The sequence below is a fragment of the Equus asinus genome, chromosome 6 (genome assembly GCF_041296235.1).
Source record: "Equus asinus isolate D_3611 breed Donkey chromosome 6, EquAss-T2T_v2, whole genome shotgun sequence".
Lineage (NCBI taxonomy): Eukaryota > Metazoa > Chordata > Mammalia > Perissodactyla > Equidae > Equus > Equus asinus.
The window spans coordinates 96054590-96076592 of record NC_091795.1 but is presented as its reverse complement, the minus strand read 5'-3'; the positions used below and the strand labels follow the sequence as shown (position 1 = coordinate 96076592).

At 44.8% G+C, this 22003-nt stretch overlaps 1 long non-coding RNA gene across 4 annotated transcripts in view; it reads right to left on the bottom strand.

Annotated features, from left to right (window-relative positions):
• The window catches only part of LOC106847496 (uncharacterized), a 176875-nt gene that overhangs the window by 48208 nt on the left and 106664 nt on the right, over positions 1–22003 (bottom strand). For all 4 annotated transcript variants that reach the window (XR_011504226.1, XR_011504225.1, XR_011504227.1 and 1 more), the window contains one exon: positions 13863–13949. This is a non-coding gene — a long non-coding RNA (uncharacterized lncRNA). The remainder of the gene's footprint in view (positions 1–13862; positions 13950–22003) is intronic.

Below are 22003 nucleotides of genomic sequence, written 5' to 3'. Positions count from 1 at the left end.
AAAGTGACAGGGTCAATAGATATTTTGAAGAAATAGAGGAGTAAGTATATTCCATACAGTAATATAAAGCAACATTAGAACAAATGTATAAACCTTGGGAAATATTGAAAGAAATATACCTATATCAAAATATTAGGCCACAAAGAAAACCTCAAGTAATTCCCAAAAGTAGAAATAATGAGACAAAATGCCCTAAGCATAAGGAACAAACTCGAAATTAATAATGAAACTAAAACACAAAAACAAACAGATAAATCTCTATACTTGGAAACTTAAAGACTCTTTCTCAATTCATAATCAAAGAAGGAACCAAAACTGGAATTCCATTATAAATAGAAAACAGCAGAAATAATGAAAAGGATGCATAGCAGAACCTATGGGTTACGTCTACAGCAGAGCTCAGAGAAAATGCATAGCCTGGTATATATATTAACAACCAAAGAAAAACAAAAATACATATATAGATCATCCAATGAATGATGATAGAAAATAGATAAGAAAATGCAGCCAAGAATAACAGAAGGAAGGAATTTATTAGTAAGAATCAAATGTGAAATTAATTAATTAGAAAACTGAAAATGATAGCAATGATAAATCCAAGAATTTACGTAAAGTCAACTTTAGCCTAATTTTGACAAATAAGAAAACACAAATAAACACTATAGGAAATGATAAGGGGAGACATTTTAGGAATCATACAACACCACTTTTCTGAACTCTATATGGTTCTAAGAATCTGAGTTAAAGAGATTATTTTCTGGAAAATATAAATTACCAAAACTTACATCAAAAAATTAGGAATTCAAGTAGATCAATTATTCTAGAGGAAATAGAGAAAATTGTTAAAGTGCTAAAACCTCCCCCAAAGCAGTGAGTTTAGGTGATTTGGCAAGAGAATTCTATCAAATCTTTAAGAAACAGATACCTCCAGTGTTCTTTCAAACTATTCTAGATCATGGAAAAATAACAAAGACCCTCAATTCTTTTTTTAAGCTAGCATAGTATTAATTAACAACAACAAAAAGAACATGACAAAAACCTCTCATTTATGAATATCAATGAAAAATCCTTAGCAAAATAGTAAAAGAACAATATACAATGACCAAGTAACAGTAATCTCAAAATACAAAAATGATTAAAAATTTATTGAGTCTATTAACATAAATCATCATACGAATATATCAAAAGAAAAAAATCAGGGGTCAGCCCCATGGCCAAGTGGTTAAGTTCGCACACTCTGCTTCGGCGGCCCAGGGTTTCACTGGTTTGGATCCTGGGCGCAGACATGGCACACTCATGAGACCATGCTGAGGAAGCATCCCGCATGCCACAACTAGAAGGACCCACAACTAAAAAACACACAACTATGTACCGGGGGGCTTTGGGAGAAAAAGGGGGGAAAATTAAATGATCATCTCCATATAAGATGAAGAGGCATTTTACATAAGTTACCAACCATTTTTTTTTTTAAAGATTGGCACCTGAACTAACAACTGTTACCAATCTTCTTCTTTTTTGTCCCCCCTGCTTTTTCTCCCCCAAACCCCACAGTACATAGCTGTATATTTTTAGTTGTGCGTTCTTCTAGTTGTGCTATGTGGGACGCCGCCTCAGCATGGCCTGATGAGTGGTGCCATGTCCACTCCCAGGATCCGAACCAGTGAAACCCTGGGCCACCGAAGGCAAGAGCACGTGAACTTAACCACTCGGCCACGGGGCCAGCCTCAGCAATTTTTTTTTTTTTCCTTTTTCTCCCCAAATCCCCCCGGTACATAGTTGTGCATTCTTCGTTGTGGGTTCCTCTAGTTGTGGCATGTGGGATGCTGCCTCAGCGTGGTCTGACGAGCAGTGCCATGTCCGCGCCCAGGATTCGAACCAACGAAACACTGGGCCGCCTGCAGCAGAGCTTGCGAACTTAACCACTCGGCCACGGGGCCAGCCCCTAGCCTCAGCAATTTTTAATAAATATTCTTAAACAGGAAAAGGTGGATAATTGCTTAATATAATGTAAAGGTACAACATCTACAAAAAATTTCAATTAAGAATGTGTACAGGTGTAGTTAGTTTTTGTGTGTGTGTCAACCCAAACGTTAGCATCATGCTTACTAGAGAAAAACTAGTAGCTTCCAATCCAGTCAAGAAAAAAATAAAAACGCCCATTGTCACAATTAGGGACACGGTTCTAGCAGTAATAGCCCATCCAATCTGATGAAAAACACATATGAAGCATAAAAATTAGAAAGAGGAATTCACCTTAAAGGACCTCTGATTTGGAAAAGACAAGGAAGTCATTGAAAAACTATTACAAACAAGAAGATAATTTAGTAAGATGGCTGGATACAAATTTTATAAAGAGAAATCAATGCTTTTATAAATAATGACTTTGATGAGATTCAATATGCACCAAGCTGATATTGAACTTCGGTACAAATCGCAAAGCGATGAAGTCTTTAGACATAGTAAGTTATCATTTGTGCCCTACTCTCCCCAAAAATAAACTATGTAGAGACATAAGCTCTTATCTGCATAGATACCTCTAGAAGGTTATACAAGAAAACCTGATTCTCGTCACCTCCATCAGAAATGGAGGAGAGGCTCACTTTTCACTGTATTCTCTTTTGTATATTGTATCCTATGCATGTAAGAACTATCCAAAATATAAGCAAAATCTATTTTAATCAATATGAAGGGAATATATGCTTACTGGCAGCGTTTCTCATTTCATGGTTAGTTCTTAAGGATTCTTATCTTTGGAGCCTTAAAATGCTCATAACAATTCCGGGTCTCAAAACTCATATCTCAGTTACTGTTGAAAAAAAAAGTAAGAACTGTTCTAATTGTTATTCTCTTATAAAAACATTTAAAGTTGTTTTAAACCAAAAGAACATACTGTCATATATCTGTATATTTCCATGTTGGTTTTTTGTTTTTTTTTTTGCTGAGGAAGATTTGCCCTGCGCTAACATCCCCTGCCAATCTTCCTCTTTTTTTGCATGTGAGCCACTGCAACAGCATGGCCACTGACGGATGAGTGGTGTAGGTCCACGCCTGGGAACTGAACGCGGGCTGCCAAAGCGGAATGCACCAGACTTAACCGATGGCCACTGGGGCTGGCCCACTCTACTGTTTTTAACCACAAAACATATTAGCATCATTATGTTGTGATTGTCCCCTGTATTTTATAGCACTTCGCCTTGTCAGAACAGAGGTAGGGTAGTCTGCACATTCACCCTGCACAGACAGTCTGCCAGGACTCAAAGTCTCGCCCTGGTATTTACCACCTGGTGACCTCGAGTGAATTTTTAACCTCCTCATGCCTCAGACTCCCCAACTGTAAAATGAAGATGATCATGGTTTCCTCCCCGTAAGTCTGTTGTGAGGACTAAATGAGTTAATTCTTGTAGAGCACCGGAAGAGCGCCTAGCCCATGGTAAGTGGAACACAAGCGGAGCTCCAATTATTTTCAGACTTGGGGGCTCGGTTCAGTTCTTCTGAAAGGCGAGGGTCCCCTTCGGCTGCCTGCTGAGGGAGTCAGCCCACAGCGTGCGTGCGTGCGTCGCCTGACTCTTTTGGTCCTAATTCCCTGTTTGTGGTTTCTCTGTGTGAGAAGGTAAGAAGATTGAAAAGCCAGACACCTGTGCTCCACTTCTGAGTTTGGCACAAAGGGAACCCACAGCTTACGGACTTCTCGTATTTTAAAATTTTCACTCTCAAAAATAAAAACCACCGCAGTAGATCACTTAGCAAAATGATTTGTCACCTTAGAAGAATCTTACTGATTTATGTAGAGAAAATTAGTATGTAAACAGAGTAAACTTTCTTAAAGACTAAAAATCTCAACTTTATCTCGAAGGGAGCTATTAAATTGTAAGCTACAGCTACATTGTCTTCCACTGCTGCTCACGGCTCAGAGTTAAAAGAAGGAGACGAAGAAATAAAAATCTAAGAGGTTCACTGGTTCTTCCCAAACACAGACTGAGCCCCTCGTCTGTGCCAGGGACAGTGTTCACTGTTGGGTACACAAAAAGGGGTGCCAGAGGTCACGCTTTTGAGCAATTCACAGTGTAGCACCTCCTCCAACATGCCCATAATCAATGTCTTAAGATTAAAGAGGGTTTGATCTTATGTCATATTTGGTTTTTTTGCCAGCGCACCTCACACAAATATTTTCTTTCCAAATCCTGGCATCCAGCTGCAAAGCTGGAACACCCTTCCCCATTCTCTGCCTGGAGAACACTCACTCAAAAGCGAGTCAAATCTCTGTCCCAACAAGCTGCCTTCCTCCAGCACCTCCCTCCCTTGGCCCCTCCCTACCTGTCCCCACCACTCTGGGGGATCCTTTCCAAACCCCTGAACACAGCTGTTATCACTGCCCCTCTGCCCCAAAGGCCTGGAATCCTTGAGGGCACAGACTGCATGGTCCTCAGTCACCATACTCTCAGCACACTCAGTCAGTGGTTGATGAAAGAAGGAATGAGCAATTCTAGAAACTTCCTGGCTTTCCCTTTACCCAGGTCAGGCTCATATTGTCCCCTCGAGGGTTTGTACAGCACTATCTCAGCCTTAGCTGAAATCCACTGTGGCCACCCACAGGTACTATGGCCTGGTCCTCCCCACCAGCAATTAAGACAATCTAGAAAATATTGATAATTTGTTGGTCATCTTTAGGCCATACCACCCTCTAACAGGTGCATATAATGCTTAATAAATTTATTAGAAACAGAACATTTGTATTCAAAACAAAGATTTTCTTTTAGAGCAAAAGGAATAAAAATCTCCAAGAACACTCAAATCTACAGCCAAGGCATGCAGATGAAGCTCTCTGTCATGAACTTTACTGTCAGTAACGATTAGGAATTCCCTTCTGTCCTTGAAAGAATGAACTTCAAAGTCAGCCTGAAACCCTAACATGGAAACATATGCAAATGGGTAAAAATGAGCTCTCCCCACTGACCGGGAAAGCCAAAAGGAGCCCCTGTCGTCTTGTCAACTTTGAGACTTGATAGCTTCTCAAGAAATAGGCAGGTGCTTAGACTGGGTTGGTCCCAGTCATTCTAGGGCCATCCTTCTGTTTGTGGTTCTCTGAGCCTTTTGCATCTCTTCCTTTCTGCGTTTTTCTGGCCGCTTTTTCACTCTCTTGATCATTTCAATACCAGCAGGAGGGCACGAGGAGCAGAAAGAGATGATATCATGATCCTTTTTTTTTTTTCTAGCGGTATTTATGATAAAAGGCTTGAGGGGAAAGAGAGCAAATTTCACAGCTGAAATGAGGGCTTTGAATAACCCCGGGGTTTTGATTATTCATGCAATGGCTCTTCCCAGTCTCCACAGATATTTGATCCAAGCCAACAAGTACATCCCAGAATCTATTATTTCCCAAACAAAGCACTAGGCGTTTTGAGAAATACGAGAGGACCACAGGTTTGAGCCCTGCTCTCGGGGAGTTTTTCATCTCTTGAGAGATACCAGGTCTACACATGCGAAATAATTATGAACGTTAAGACAGTAAATGGTATCAAGTGTTCCAATAAGTAGAACAACATATTATAGAAATTCTGAGTGCTGGCTGCGTGTCCTCCAGTCGGAGCTTCTCTCTCATCACCAGCTACATGGGAGCCGAGGAGAACCAGCCTCGAGTCCTGTCTTTCCCTCCTGCATGATGTAGTTAGCACCAGGAGCAGCAATATGGCAAGGTGCGAAAACGGTGGGGAAAACAATGACAGCCCGAGATTTCTTACTAAGCAAAATGCTCTGCGAGCCCTGGGCGGCAGGGGACCCAGCTTCAGCAGGGATGAAGGCCTGGGTTTCCAGCTCGGAAGACCCTCCTGCTGGGGCCCATCAAGCCGTCCTCCCTGTGACCTGGAGAACCCCCAACAGTCACTGTCTGTTCACTGCCCCCCAAAGAACTCCATGCAAGGTCACCTTGTCAAAGAGCGGAAAACTTCATTCCAGCTTGAAATCTAATTCTATGTTATCCATAGATTATAAGATAGCACAATTTTTCCTCATTCTCTTTGCATGTAAATTGACCCACTGCACTGTAACCACTACTTACAACAAGGGGGTTTGATTTATAGCTGGTCTCTTCCTCATAAATCACACCTGCGGTGTGGCGCTCAGCTCTCCAGGCACTGCGCACTTACCTTTTATAAATGACTTGCGGTGACCTCCCATCGAGAGCCGCCTGATGGGTCCCCTGTCCCCTCCTGCATTCTCTCTTCCTTTGCTCCTATTCCCACAGGGACTTCAGACCCAGTTTTTGCAAGCATGCCAGTTGTGTTCTGTTTGTTTTTATTTTTTAAATTAAGGAACGTCAAAGTTACAAAATTAAAATCTATGGCTTTGCCCCCTGTACTTGGCTGGCTGTAGAAATACAGCTGTGCCACTTGTCCCCTCCCTTGTAGGCACAGTTCCTTTAAGTTTCTTTCCTGGGGCATGGATGGGGGCAGAAGTCTGGCCTTTGCAATAGCCCGGAGCCCTGGGGGCGCACGGCCCTCTCATTTCGTAGAGGAAGCCGGTTGATACCCACAAAAGTTTCCTGCGAAATGTCCTGTGGGGAGTTAGGTAAGAAATGCTCAAAGTAGGTCAATTCCTGTGCCTCCTGCTTCTGTCCAGCGTCTGTGGAGTCTCTGGGAAGCCAGGCAGAAGCGTGTCAAGGAACTAAGGATGCAAGATCGCAGCTGCCAGCCTGGGAGAGCTAAGACGCAGGCAGCCCTCGCCAGACTCTCCTGCTGGAGGACACGGCATCAGGAGAGAAAAGGGTGACAACATGCTCTTGTAGCCCAGGGCAGTGACAGCAGGTCCCTGAGCCCAGGTCTACAAACTTATTTATGGTTTAGAAGGGCTAAAGATGCTCAACGATACAAGCTGGTGTTCTGAGTGCCCAGGACGCACCCCTGTTTCCACTGCCTCTGTTGCTGATGTCTGATGCTATGATGATGAGCGTGTCACGGCCCCAGGAGTGGGCCACGGAGGCTTCTCCTCCCTGGTGAAGGAGATGGGGAGCCCACCCCATTGCCACCTCTGAGCCATGTCGCCTCTGGGACTCACTTTATTTTCTAGTACAATGAGGCATATAGGTTATGTTTGAACTCCCTCTAACTCTGAAGTTACGTCCTTCTAAGACTTATGCAGTCAGGGAAGATGGATGTTTATGAGAGCAGCGCTTCCCAGAGAATGCTCCAGAGAGCCACTTAAGGGTTTCACAACCAGAAACATTTGGGAAGTGCTACGTTTCCTTATGACGGGACTTCTCAGAATCTTTTTCAGGTCTCCTTATTTAACTACATTTTTTTATTTTATAGGATTCTTTAACTTACAAAAATGACATGATCCTTGTAAACAAACAATATAGAGGTTTATAAAATAAATATTGATAATCTCACCTTCTCTACTCCAATCTCACCCCCTAGAGGCAACCAGCACAAGTTCGGTAGGTCTGTGTATCCTCCTAAAACCTTTACGGATCCTGACTCCCTAGGAGGGGCATGAAGCAAGAACATGCTCCCAGTTGTTTGACCCCGGCACCTTTTTTTCACAGAGCACCTCCCAGGTCCGTGTCTTGTGAGAGTACTGTTCTGTTCTAAGGGAACATACTAAAGGAACATACTCGGGGAAATCTTGAACTGGAGCTCAGGATGCTTTTGATCAAATGACACTCTTTTACTAAATCTATAGGTTGTCCACACAGGTGAGAGGCAGACAAAGGCAATACTGTTCCGCATGCAGATCATAGGATCCCTCCCCTCTTAATGAGATTTTGGAGAATCTCTTGCTTCTCTGGAGGAGCCTCTCAGAACCAGCACCGGGGGTTCCTGCCTACTTGGGCTGTAGCCTCACCTGTGTCCTTGGGGTCTCGGTGCGTTAGGGATGGTGAAGAAGGTGTGACACCAACCACCCCTGCCCCCCACCGGCATAGGCTGGCATAGGATGCTACTCTTATCTTTATATTCCCAGCTCCTGGAGCAGCCCTGGTTCGTTGCATATCCTTGGTAGGTCCAGCTGGACTTGGGGATGAATAAATATAAAAGGCAACACTGAAGTAATGAAAGACGCAACACCCAAGTCAGGTCATGGTCCAATCTTACGTACCAGATATGTCTTCACGTACACTGTTTTATTTAATCCACAGAAAAACCACTCTGTGAATTCAATGGTATTCTCCCCACTTTGCTAAGGGTTCAAGTTTGCACAACTAGAAGGGCAAATCTTGGTTCTGTAACCTTCTGATTGCAAGCAAAGTGGTCTTCTCACTACACCACAACTGTCACTACACTTCTTCCTTCAAGTCCCACTTTCCAGTCCTCAGGGATTGAGGGAGTGAGCATGATGAGTGCAAGGACAGCTGGCTACAGTCGGCAGCCTGAGCTCTCGTCCAGACTTCAGAGGAACTGTGTGGTTTGCGGCCTAAATAACCTCTAATGGTTTTCACTCGGCCCCTTCTCTTCTTGACGTTGTCTATTTGGTCCTACCTTCCATCCTACCTTCAGTCTATTCTCAAATGAAAGTACCTTCACTATGGTGCTGATTTTGGACATTTTCCAAACATAAATAGCAACATTAACGTATTATAACCCAAAACACAGGGAAATTAGAACAGTACTGTGTCTTCTCAGATCACAGACTAAACTTGATTTGGTACTTAAATACAAAATCTCCATTTTGGCCTCTAAGCCGTACATCACTGAGATGCACTGTCATTTATTCAGTAAACATTCACCAGGAGTTTTATCTGTGCCAGATCCTGAGCAAGGCACCAAACTGCTCTCTTGTGCACAAGACTGATGCCCTGGGCTCCAAGAGGACACAGGCTGGTGAGGAGGCCAAACTCGCATTCCCAACCAACGCAGTCGAGAGAGCAGGTACGAACAGAAGAGTGAAACACAGGTGGAGACAGAAAACAAAAACAAAACCTTAAAACAACAGTCACAACTAAAAACCCTCCAATAAAATCCAGGAAAAAAAATATTTTTAAAATGGCCCCTAGAACTGTATTTTAAGCCATAAAACTCCTGCTCTGGCTCATTCTTCTTTGACTCACAATTTTACGTCATCCACACACAGATTTGCAAGAGACACATGACTTCTGAGATTCAAATGGCTTTCCAAAGGCACCCAACTCCTCATAGTGAAACAAAGACTCTTCTGGTGAAGCGTATGTGGAGAAAATTCCCGAAATCCAAGGTTAAACTGACGGTTAGAATGTTTGTGTCAGAGCAGTACAAAGGGCTCCATTCCAGAATAACACAAACTCTGCATTACGGTATATTGTCTAGTCAGTGTAAACCAAGCTGAATTATACAGCAAGACCATTTATAAACTTCAACTGAATTAAAGCCGTGTTCACACTTCACAATACTATGCATGGCAGACCCCACGGGAAAGGCTTACGCATCTCACCATGCTACAGGGAGCAGCCCACGGACACTTCAGACAAGACCACGTTTTATAAACTTTACACAATGACTTTTCCCAGTAGCAATATGTTCACCTTTCTTTACTGTTCATTTCCACGTTTAATTGTTTGTTTTGATTCAGCCAGTATCGCCAAAGAAAGATTTTAAGTATAAAGTTCTTCTAAAGTCAAGCCACTCTACAAATTTTTTAATGACTTCTAAATTTATCTCACCTCGTTTCTCTAATTATTTTAAGGATCCTAAAACGGACGTGCATCATGAGAAGACTTTTTATTTTCCTAGGGGAGAAAAAAAGTAATAATTGTGTAAAAGAGAGCCTGTCACTGCAGCAATCAGCAAAGGAAAATAGGCCAAGTTCAAGAACATACGAAGGTAAGTTAGAGCTTGTTTTGAAAGAACACCTTTTATTCCATTTTTCCACTCATAATAGAAATTTGCTGCTCTAGAGTTTCTTATTTTAAGTCTGGGAACTAAAGTCTATGTATAGAATATCAATGAAGCGTCTTTTTGCTGTAGTTATTTTTCCATTAAGAGCCATTGACTTACAGAAACATGCATTGAGAGCTATAACATGTTAAAATCAATTTATGTAAGTTGGGTGTGCACAGCTTTTTAGACACAAGTTAGTTTGAATAATTTTACTCATTGCCTTTAAAGTTAAGAATGAGTCATATAAAATTATTTCAGTAAAAGCCACAAACAATAGGCAAGCACAGTGGTGTGCTATGTATGGTTTATAAATAAGAGGATGGAAGCAAAGGGAGGAAGTAGATGAAAAACCAACGGGAAAAGGAGAGGAGGGAAGGGTTAGCAAAAGGAGGTTGAAATGTAAAGTCAGAGAGCCAGACAAAAGCAATAATAAATCCTACAAGGTGGTCAAGGAAGGCCTCTTTGACAAGGTGACATCTGATCTGAGACCTGAATCTTGAGAAGGAATGTTCTCAGCAGAGGACACAGCAAATGAGAGGTCCTTGCAGCAGGAATGCGCATGGCCTAGTCAAGAACAGGAAAACTTGGGTGACTGGAGCCAGGAAGCCAAAGGAACATGAAGGAAACGGTCAGAGAGTCAGACTTAGGCCTTTAAGACATGCAGGGTGGGGGAGGGATGACCTGGATTTTTCTGATAAATGCAATACAAATCCATTGGAAGATTTTAAGCAGAAGGGTGATATGCTCTGCCATACACTTTTTAAAAGGTCATCTGGCTGCTTTGGGGGAAAGGAATTTAGGTAGGAAAGACTGGATGTAGAAAGACCAACTCAAGACTAAGAGACAATAACTGAATCCAGAAAAGAACTGGTGATGGCTTGGTCCAGGGTGATAACATTGAAAATTATGGGAAGTGGTTAGATTAGAAGGATCATTTGGGAGTAAAGCTAATAAGACTTGGTGTTAGATTTGATGTGAAACAGACAATCAAAGATGAATCCTGGGTATCTGGACTAAGCAACTGGGTGGATGGTGGCACCATTAATTGAAATAAATAAGACTAGAAGACAAGTTTTGCGGAGTGGAAGTGGGAATCAAGAGTTAAGTTTTGGCCTTGTTAATTCTGAGATGACTATAACACATCCAAGCGCAGCTGTAGAAAGACAACTGGACATGTGGTCTGACACTTGTTGGCAAGATCTGAGGGAGGCGCACCTTTGTACTTATCACCATACATCATCTCATTTAATCTGGTAACCAACAAATGTGGTGAGGTGCACAGAGTAAATATTATCCCCGTTTTCCAGAGGAAACACTGAGCCTCAGATAGGTTGAGTTTACTAGAGCTGCAGCAACAAGTAAATCACTGAGAATGAAACCCCTCCTCCAAATCTGGTACCCTTGCCACCATGCTGTACAGAAACTGAGGAACACATAGAGTGCAACACGAGAGTGGCTAAGAATAATCCAAAATTAGCATATCAGAAATTTACTATTTTGATTACACAGTTATTGATTTAAAATTTGGGTACCAAAGTCAACTATCGCCATCATTAAGATATTCTATGAGCTATTCATTATCCCTTTTCCGAACTTAGAACGAGGCAAGTGTTTATAAAAATTGTGTAAGACTTTGAAATGGACCAAAAAAAAAAAGATGACTGTGTGGCTTGTCTAGTTGATCTTTTAGGGTATCTCCACCTTTTACTGTCCTTGAGCCATTTTACAATAGCTGCACAAACAGCAATAGTTGTAGAAAACTGATAGTAACGCAAATGACCCTTTCCATAGAAATGCAAATTGTGTTTGGTGGCAACGCAATCGATTATTGCTCTGCGGATTTTGGCCACTGTTGCGTCTATTTGTAAATTCACTTCAGGGTTTCTCGTGGCCTCTGGATGTGTTCTGAATGCTCTTTTGAACTGGTTGTTCACACCTTTTTTGTTCCTTCGTTAATTAATTTGTTAACTAAAATCTTTGACAGGCATTCACTTCTATTTGTCTTAGGGTGATGATTTTAACCCTTTTTAAAAATTATCCTTTAACATAGGTCTACTTTTTAATATTAGAAATTCAGAAGTCCTTTTTAAAGAAACATTCCACCCCCCCCCCCCACCAGCAATTTTAAAGGATTTGTTCTTGTGAAAAGGAAGTACTGACATTTTAGAAACCAATTTTGGAACTTTAGAAATATGAGTCAATTTACCAGCAAATAACTAGTGAGGCTTTTCTGATATTGAACAGAGTTTGTAAAGACATTATGTCTTCCATAGCAGTATTCAAACAATTATCTATGTGGTTTTGAATCTTCTGCAACTGAATGTCAAAACTGTTTGCTACCCAACCAACCCACTACCCTTCACCACTGACACACACATCCTTCTTTGTCAGGGTGAAAACATCATCAGTCTACTTCAGAACACCTCGTCTTTGTTCAATGAAGAGTCGCTTGCGTGTCCCCTTTAGGAACTAATGAACATTTTGCATTCCCACAAAAGCCAACAACTCCTCCCTCCTTGGCATCAGGAACTGGCCACTGAAGATGGAGTTGAAAGATCTGTAAAAGAAGCCCAAATCCAATTGGGGAAAAAAGGCAGAGCCAGAAATTCAAAATTAAAGACCTGTTGGGAAGAACAGGGGTGGGCCTGATCCAAGGTCTCTAAGAAAAGACATCAAGGGTCCCAAAGAGGAATTCAGCAGGAAGTCACTGAGAGTCTGTTTATTGCCTTGGGCTCAATACACGGCCTGAGGCTTGTTGGTGAAGGCTGGGTCTGGCACAGCTTGTGCTAGTAACTCCTAAGAGCATGGCCACCTACTGTGGGCTGCTCCAGGAAAACCCTGGCTAAGCCTATCTGTGTGAACTAAGAATTGTACGCTGGGAGGCCATTCATGGACCATCACCGCAGCCTGTGCAGGGATGGAGAACATGAAGGCATCAACACATAATGGACAAGCATCCACAGGACTGTGCAGGACCAATCTTCAACAGTGACACCATGTGGTAGTAAGGGACAACTGCAATAATGGAGATGGAGCCAATTTCTGGTTCTCTCTATGGCTGACATTTGGAAGCAGAATTGACTGAACCTCTTTGGAGCAAGCAACCCCTCCTCCTCAAGTTTACATACATTTTAGAGGATCCCCTCAAGACTCAGGTATATAGGGGTGTATGTACGTGCAATGAATTAATTGGGAATATGAAAGTGATATTACCACAGTTGTATCTGAAGTGGCTGAACCAGGCTGCACAAGTTACACCATTTCTTCTCGAATAAAATTCCATATTATGTTCCAACTGAACCAGAAGGGAAAATCAAAACATCATAATTGAAAAACAGGAGTTAAATACTTTTTACAGCTTTTCAGCTGCTTCAAGTTGAGTTTCTGCCCCTTCCAAAGGATGGGAGAGTGAAGACAGCAGTAATTATTGTCTATGTTTCAGATTGCCTCTCTCTTGATACAGGTAGGATATAAGCCAGGGGCCCAGCCCCACCAAATCAGACATTCTTCATCCCAGGTCTTCAGACTCAGGCTGCATTCTGGCAATAAGACCAGGACTCAGTGCAGGTGGGCCAATGACCACAGAACTTGGGGCAAAATGCAAGTTATGGAAAACTGTAGTTGAAGACAGCTTTGCTTTTAATGCTGACAGATCTTCTGAGGATAAACAAGATTAGGCTACAAACAGAAGCTTTTGAGGTCTACAAAGAAAGGTCCTAAATAAGTCCACTTTTGAGCCAGCCCTTCAGCTAGGTGAAAGGAGTCCCAAGTCAGAAACCTCAAAATAGACACAGGGGGCTGCCACTGCGGTTTTCACTTCCACAGGACCGAGAGTTGCACTTCCATGCAGATCTCGTGGTTATAGAAAGGGACCCAAGGTGGGAGGGCTGCTGGTCAAGGCTCTCCCCCAGCTCTGCCCACCTGCAGACATAGTCAGGTTGACAGAGGAACTTCAAGGACAGACATTATCCAGAATGAAACTGGCTTAAAGCAAGAAATTCTTAGCAACACCATCACCTGTTCACGCAGACTCAGGGGCCAGCCCAAGATCCGAGTCCCTTTTGTTTTCTTGTGTGTCTTCCAATGGCCTGCTGTCCTCAATCTCTAGAAAACAGAAAGGATGAAGTAGGTACTTCACTCCAGCTTCTCATGTTTTCTTTAATTCCAAGAAGATCTAGATTTTCAGAGAACTCTAGAACTCAAAGCTAGATAAATTTGTAATAATTGAAACAAGTCAAATGCCAATAGTTAAAAATCTTTCTTGAGTTTCTGTCTAGAGTAAAGGGAAACCAGGCTATCCTTAGGATTTTTATCTGCCCTAAATCTATCCAAATGGATATGCTGGGGAGCAGCAGATACAAGCACTTAATCACCAGAAATGTCCTTGACAAAGAAAGATCATAATAGGAACTGAACAGGAAAAGAGAGCAGAAGAGAGAGGGAGGGACTGAGGCAGGATGGCAGAGAGAACGAATTCCTCTCCAGGACAATCATTTAAATTGCACCTTGGCTGGTAGTGAAGGAAAGTCAGGCAGTGCTGCAAATAGGAGCTGAGCAGTCAGAAAGCGCATCCTTTGATCCCTTTGCAGATTCCAACCCAGGGTCCACATCCAGAACCTTCATCCCAACATTCAGAGAAAAAACTAATATGAAATTTATTCTTCTAGATGAATCTGAGACAGCTTCAGTTGTAAGTTCCCTAAAATTAAACAAAATAAAGTGTTGCACAGTGGAGGACCATCAACCCTAACTGGAAAAGAAGAGGCTAGCTGGGTGTAGCAATCACTTTGTAGATCTTGGGTCAAGCATCATGAACGCAGTCCCATTCATTTATTCCCTCCCTCTTTCCTTCCTCCTGCTCTGAGTAGCTGACGCTTTTGTGAGAAACATCTAGTTCAAACAGCTAGATGGAAATGCGGACAGTAAAGCAGCCACAGAGCGAGCCTGAGAAAGCAGCCCCACCCCCAGCTCCCTCAACAAGGGTGGACACTGTTGAAGCAGTTGAGAAGCTATAAATAGTATTTAACCCCTGTTTTTTTCTAATTCAATTTTTTATTATCTCTCCTGAAGCCCAGGTAGAACATAAATCTAAAGTCTGGTTGGGGGCATGAGAAAAGGCTTGAGGACATGGCCAGGACCTTGGTCACTGGGCTGAGTTCTCGCCTGGTGGAGAGGACAGATGCTGCCAATGAGGACAAGAAAAGAGCAGCTCCTATAGGTACTACGTGCCTGCCATTCGCCTGCCTGCAAGAGTGGGATCACCTTGGAAAGCCCCCTTTTAGAGGTGAGAGCACTGAGGACAAGAAAAGAGCAGCTCCTATAGGTACTACGTGCCTGCCATTCGCCTGCCTGCAAGAGTGGGATCACCTTGGAAAGCCCCCTTTTAGAGGTGAGAACACTGAGGCTGAGAGAGGTTAACAGCCGCCCACAGACATCTAGTTGGTGGTGGGTGTGCACACTGGAGGCAGGTCTCTCGGCCATGAGACAATCTGCTTACATGAAGATGTCTAATAAATGAGGAGGGGACGAGGTCAGATGGCACGGGCTGAACCAAAGGGAGTTCCAGAAGAAGGGGATGGGGTATGCAGAGTGCACAGCTGGTTCAGGAAACGGGAGTCCCAGGGATGTCTGGACATGGGGGGTGACGAGGAGGTTAGGGGCCCTTGATGCTCAGTAGCTTGCATGCCTCAATCATTATTTCTTTCCTCCAGGTACCTCGAAGAGGTGAAGTACAAGGACAAGGTTGGCTTTTTTCTCTTGAGAATGTAGCTCAGGTTTGAATTTGTCTTCAAGGCTTACAAACAGCAGGATAAGATTCCAGTTCCCTCGTAGTGTCCACGGTGGGGGTGCCTCAGAGGTCCCCTGACACCTGCCATCAGTGAAGTCCCTGAGGCCCGGAAGTCGGGGCGGAGCCAGGAAGAGGCAGCTTGGACCTAAACACAGCAGCTGCTCTCAGGTCAGCCTCTCAACCAGGAGAACTTGGTCCCGCCCCAAAGGATCAAGAAATGGCAAACCTTCTCTGGGCCCTCAAACTTGAAAAAATGTCACATCTGGCTAAAACAATCAAGAAAGCCCTTCTATGCAACAAACAGAATGTTCCAGAGGGAGAGGATTCCTCCTGCGCTACCCACCTGGAGGTCCTCTGCCGCTTTCAAGAGAGACAAGTGCCCAGGTCAGATGGGACTTCAGATCTCATTGCATCCCCTTTGACATCAGCCCTGCTCCTCAGGCCTGTGGCCATCACTCCCAGGACAGTCCTCGCTCCCCCTCCTGGGAGGGGGCCGAAGCCATGTGGACCCTTTATGGGCAGACAGGCATCTGAGGAGTTTGTGAACTGGCCTCCATCCTAAGGCAAGCTAACGTGGGGGTCCCGGTGGGGTCACCACCTGCACAGGAAACTACTTAGGGACATTTTAATGCCCTGGACAGTCGGGATGCACTTACCTTAGGCAAACTCCTTATAAGGAAACCCCTTTTTAGAATCAAAGAATCACAGGATTTTAGAGATGAAAAGTGCTTGGTGTTTGTCTTGTGTAGTGCCCACCTCAAAGCACACTCCGAGGAATCAAGAGCTCCTGAAAGATACTGCCCGGCAGGGGGCTAGGCAGATTCGCTGGGTGAAAGGACTCCTTTGAACACCGTCCACCAGGCAGAGCAAGGCGCACTCGATGGGAACACACAGACGATGTATTTCCCTGGGCACAAGCTAGCCTCCGAATGCCAACTAACACTGCAGGCCCCGGGGAGGCCCGAGGGAGGGTCTCCTTGCAGCCTGTCCCTGAGCAGAAGTCCCCAACAAGGGTATTGAAAGGGGAGAGGCAAATGACCTGTGCAGATCCGAAGTTCCAGAACTGCGTACTCCCTGCTAAGGAAGTGTGGGATGCCCAGAACTCAATTATAGTCAATCCAATTATTTCAGGCCCAAGCTCCAGTGCCAGGTCAGGGGGCAGATACAGAGATTTCCTGTCCAGGAGGCCCCAGAGACCCCAGTGTGCAGGAAGGGAGGGCCCCGGCAACCAGCCACAACTGCTGAGACCACGCTGGGGCTCTAGGAAGAGCCCACCCTGCCTGGCTCTCCTCAGGGTCCTTGGCCCCACGGCATCCACTCTACTCACTCCCACTGGCCTTGGCTGTCTTCTGGGTGTCCTTCTGTCGGTTCCTCCCCTCATCTACTTTATTCCTGCACCCTCCCCTCTCTTTGGCAAGCCTACTGAAAGGCCAGGGAAGGTGTCCGCCGGGCGCTGGTTCTGGGGAGGGAAAGCCCAAGAGAGAGACTGGAGGGGTGAAAATTCAGCAACTGCTTGATGCGCAGTGCAAGGGGCAGGCGTCAAACAGTGTCCAGGTCTCCAGCCTGGGTCGCACAGGACACAGCGATGCCCTCAACAAAGATGTGGGGGAGCAGGCAGGAGGAGACATCTATGAAGGATATAAAAAGTTAGCATGACAGTCCCAGAACAGCTTGGATCCGAGGCACCTATCTCCCACTTCTGAGCAGAACTGACTCCTTCCCTAAGGGCCATTCTGTCCTTGTCACTGCACCTTTGTGCCCCAGGGCCAAACTACTTCAGAATGCTTCCGGAGCAAGGACATCAAAATAGGTTATAAAGTATATTTTGGGAAGAAAAAAAGGTTAATTCTTCTTTTAGTACTTACAGGGGAAAGCACTGTCTTGATCTGAAGGGAAAAAAAGAAAGATGTTCTAGCCAAAATTGAGTACAACCGTGAAGGCGCCTGAAGCTTGTTTCTCTCTTGACACTGACTTGGCCATCAGTAATGAAATGGGGCATTTTGTAACCTGAAAACTGAAGTGATTATTTAAACACTTTCCCGGGCTGCTGATTTATCTGCCAAGACAGAAATTCAGGGTGGAGGAAGGTAATGAAGCAGACCTGTGTCTGCCACAGGATGCACGTGAGCAGGGCTCGCAATCTTGGCTCTCACCTCCCTTGTGTGTGACATGGGAATATAAGTCCCTATCCTGCAGGGTCTTTGTGAGGCTTACGAAGGCAATGGTGACCATAACAGCTGGCTTTGACTGGGCTGGCCAGGCAGTGGGAGCTATTCCAGAAGCTTTACATGCGTGAACTCAGTCATCGCACACAGCGGCCTCAGCGGTGAGTCCAGAGTCCCCATTTCACAGGTCCTGGGAGCCTCCTGAGGAGGGTGGGAGTTGGTCTCCTGGAAAGCTCCGCACAAGACTATTTTGACGATACAACAGTCTGAAATTATAAGGTGGAACCCAATATTGAGCAAACAAGAAATGAAGTGGAAGGCACGTTCACTGTGCAGGCACAGCGGAAGGATTCCTCTCTGTGCTCATCCCTCTAGGGTAGTTTGAAGACCCAGCATCCCGGACAGACACCACTCGCCTCGGAAACCACAGCGCTTGCAACCTCTGGCCCTCTGACTGCTCTGGGAAATCATGTTTACTGAAATCACGGCTACTTTACTGTCACTTGACTTGTCCCGGCCTCATCCTCACTTTTCTTCTGGATGAGAAGCCCCCTGAAGGCAGCACCGTGTCCCACACGCCTTTGAATCTCCATAATAGGTACCCTGTATTAGATGCTCAATAAATACTTGCTGATTTAAAAAAATGTATTTGAACATATTGAAAAGATTCGGAATGAAAGGAACTAACAAATTGGAAGTTCCTTTGCGAAAAATTCACATCTGCAGTGCAAAGGTTAAACGTCCTAAACGGGGTGAGGCAAAGCTAAAGCTCTCTTTGGAAAATCATTGCATATGTTGCAAACATCTTCCTGTGCATTTGCTCCAGCTGCTAAACTCAGGCAAAAGCAGGCCTGGCGATCTTCTTCTTCCTGGATAACTTGCTCAGGACTGGCACAGAGGAGCCCTCTCTTTGAAAGGGAACCGAATGCAATTAGCAGGGTCTTTTGCAGAAGCTCTCAATGGGCGCCGTCTTTCTGAACAGGAAACGGCATGGCTCCCTTCCCCCTCTGCAGGCTGAGAGCTCCCGCAGCAGGTTTCTAGCTTGCCGGGTAGGTTTGGGGGAAGTCGTGAGGTCAGCACAGGGAAGGAGGAAGTGGAGAGCAGCAAGGAAGTTGAGGTCGAGAGATGCAAAAGGGCCTCCTTGGTTTTCAGACTCAGACCTGCCCTTCACCAGCACCCTGCAGTCTCTCCACAGAGAACCTCGCCTCAGGGCTTCACAGGTGGCTCAGCTTTGACTCAAATCAATGCCAGAATCCAGTGAGAAGAAAGGCTCCACATGCAAATGTCCCTGGGAGACGTAACTAACCTAATTTCTGAGACGTGAATGGCTGATGTCTCTAAGACAAAGATGGGGGAAAAAGGAGAGAAAGGGCGTGGGTGGCTCCATTGGGCACAAAGAAGGCAACATTATCACCTCACAGTTGGGTCACAGGCCACAAGGGAGTGCCAACCACATGTCCACAAGTGAAACATGTGGACCCTCCCAGGCCCTGGTGGTCCCACAGCTCCTTTGCCATTTTGCCATTTGTCTTTTTGGGGTACCATGCCAAACTATCAACCCAAGGCGTTACTGCAATGACGACACTGCTTAGGATTCAAAAGACCAGAGTCCTGGTCTCCCTCTGTCCCACGTAGTGTGTGAATTGGGGTAACTCACATCATCTCTCTGAGCCTCAGTTTCCCTATCCGTCCCACGAGCTAGCTGCATTTGAAGCTCAATAAGGCTCCTTTCAACAACAGTACCCTTTATTCCGTGATAGAAATCCTGGCATCGTTAGAATCAGCTTTCCCAAAAGACCCATCATGCTGGCTGATTTTTGGTATCAGTTTGACTGGATCACAGGGTGCCCAGAAATTTGACTAAACATTATTCATGAGGGTGTCTTTGAGACTGTTTCCAGATGAGATGAGCAGTGGAATTGTGGACTCAGTAAAGTAGATCACCCCCTCAATGCGGGGGCATCATCCAATCCCTTGAGGGCCTGAGTAGAACAAAAAGATGGAGGAAGGAAGAACTTGGCTCTTTCTGCCTGACTCATGGGCTGGGACATTGGTCTTCTCCTGCCCTTGGGGCATCTGCTTCTCAGGCCTTCAGACCAAGACTGGAATGCACAAAATCTGTTCCCCTGGTTCCCAGGCCTTCGGACTCAGACTGAACTACACCACCAGCTTCCCTGTGTGCCCAGCTCCCAAAGGCAGATCGTGGGTCTGCTCAGCCTCAAGAACCGCATGAGCCAATTCCCTATAATAAATACCTTCCTATAGATTTATGTGTATCCTGTTGGTTCTGTTCCTCTGGAGAACTCTGACTAACACACCCACCAAGAGATTCATGGTCCAGATGACCCCACGAGGGGGTTTCAATTGTCTTCATGAGAATGAGGACAACTTCTTGCATGCCACTCTAGAGACGCTGGAAGAACTCTGCCCTTGTGAGCCATGGCTGCAAAGTGGAGACTTGGAAAAAACTAACCCTTCCTCCTCTCCCTTCCTTCCTTCCCTCCCTTCACATTTCCTTAGGAATTCTGGATTATAATCCTACAGCAGATTCTCCATCATTTCCATACAGAATGCTCAGTATTTGTAACCTAATGAGGCTGAATCAACCCAGAAATTGAGCTAGGAGGTAGGATGTCAAGTCCACACCTCTTGGCACAAAAAGAGACAGGCTTCTTCAGACTAGCTGAGAGAAGGAGAAAGGCAAGGCGAAGTCTTGACGCCCCATCCCAGGGCTCAGGAGACTTATTGCGTGAGCCGCCCGCCCTGAACAGTCTAAAGCACCTGTTCTGGTGTGAACCAACGGCTTCTCCAGGAAAAGAAAAAGAATTCTATCTCATCCTGTTGGAAGGTGTGCTCCCTTCCTCACAGCGTCCTATCCGAGTCTATCCGTGAATTCCTGTTATAGTTCATTTAGGGTAAAAAAATCATACAGCAGGAAGTTGAAACGCCCTTTGTTCCAGCCCAGAGGACACTGGTGAAGGGAGCGCTGGCTTCTAAAGGCCCAGCCCAGCCCAGCCGTCCCGGCTGCCGCTCAGGTTGGTGTTAGGCATTAATGTTCTACAGCGATATATAGTACATGAGCAAATACAGGACTTTTATTGTCTGCCTCCCTAAATCTGTCCTGCTATAACTTAAAAAAGAAGTTACAGCATCTCTATAAAACTATTTGGTTTTAACTAGGTTGTTAAATTTGTTTGCTGAGGTCAGCTGTAAGGCGTTAAGAATTTCAATAGCACAGGGTGTCAAAGATAAACACTCCAGTCAGTGTGTGGCAGTGGATGAGATTTATTTTGCAAACTTGGCCAACTCCAGAAAGGGGATTATACGTTTTAGGAGATAGGGCGCCGTCCTGTTACTGATGTTCATTTAGATTTTTTTTTTTTTTTTGAGACGGAAGGGCATTAAGCCGCTTCATAAATGTTAACAAAAGTTTGTTGCAAAGCATAAGCCCCAAAGTAGGGAGGAGGGGGGGTCAGCTGGCAGATTGTGTCCCCAGGTGTGGCCTGTGCCTACCTGGGGAGAGCGGGCTCCTGTATTACATACACTGTCTGCTTTCATGCTTCCTAAAGAATCAGGAAACGTGTAGAATCGGCCCATCCATACTTTTAATTTTGTTTCTCACAGTAGCTGTATATTTGGTGGCGGCTAAGATATTCGGATGCTAAGTCAATGATTTTTTGCTCCTCCTTTGACTTATATTTGTGACATAGTAGCCATTGCAAGGATGCCAAACCCTTAGAGCTATTTCTTTAGAAAAGTAAGAAGAACTATGAGCATATCAAATTCATTTCTAAAAATTATTTTATTTAAACCAGTGGTTCTCAACCAGGGCTAATTTTGCCCTCTGCCCCCAGGAGACATTTAACAATGTCACTTTCGGTTGTCGCTCCTGGAGAAGGGGAGATATACTGGCATCTAATGGGTAGAGGCGGGGATGCTGCTAGACATGCTACAAGGGACAGGACAGCCCCCACAACCAGGAATCATCTGCACAGACTGTCCAGGCCTGAGGGCAAGAAACTCTGATACGCCAATCACGACCTCTCCTCATAGAGGATAAGAGGTACCAGTTCTCTGTACCTGAGTGCTCTGAACACACCGGCACCAGCTGAGCTTATCTCATTTAATCCTGCCTCTGTCAGAAATGTTCTCTTCTGATATGACCTGAAAGTTAGGGTTCTACAAAATCCTAGTATGATCAAAAA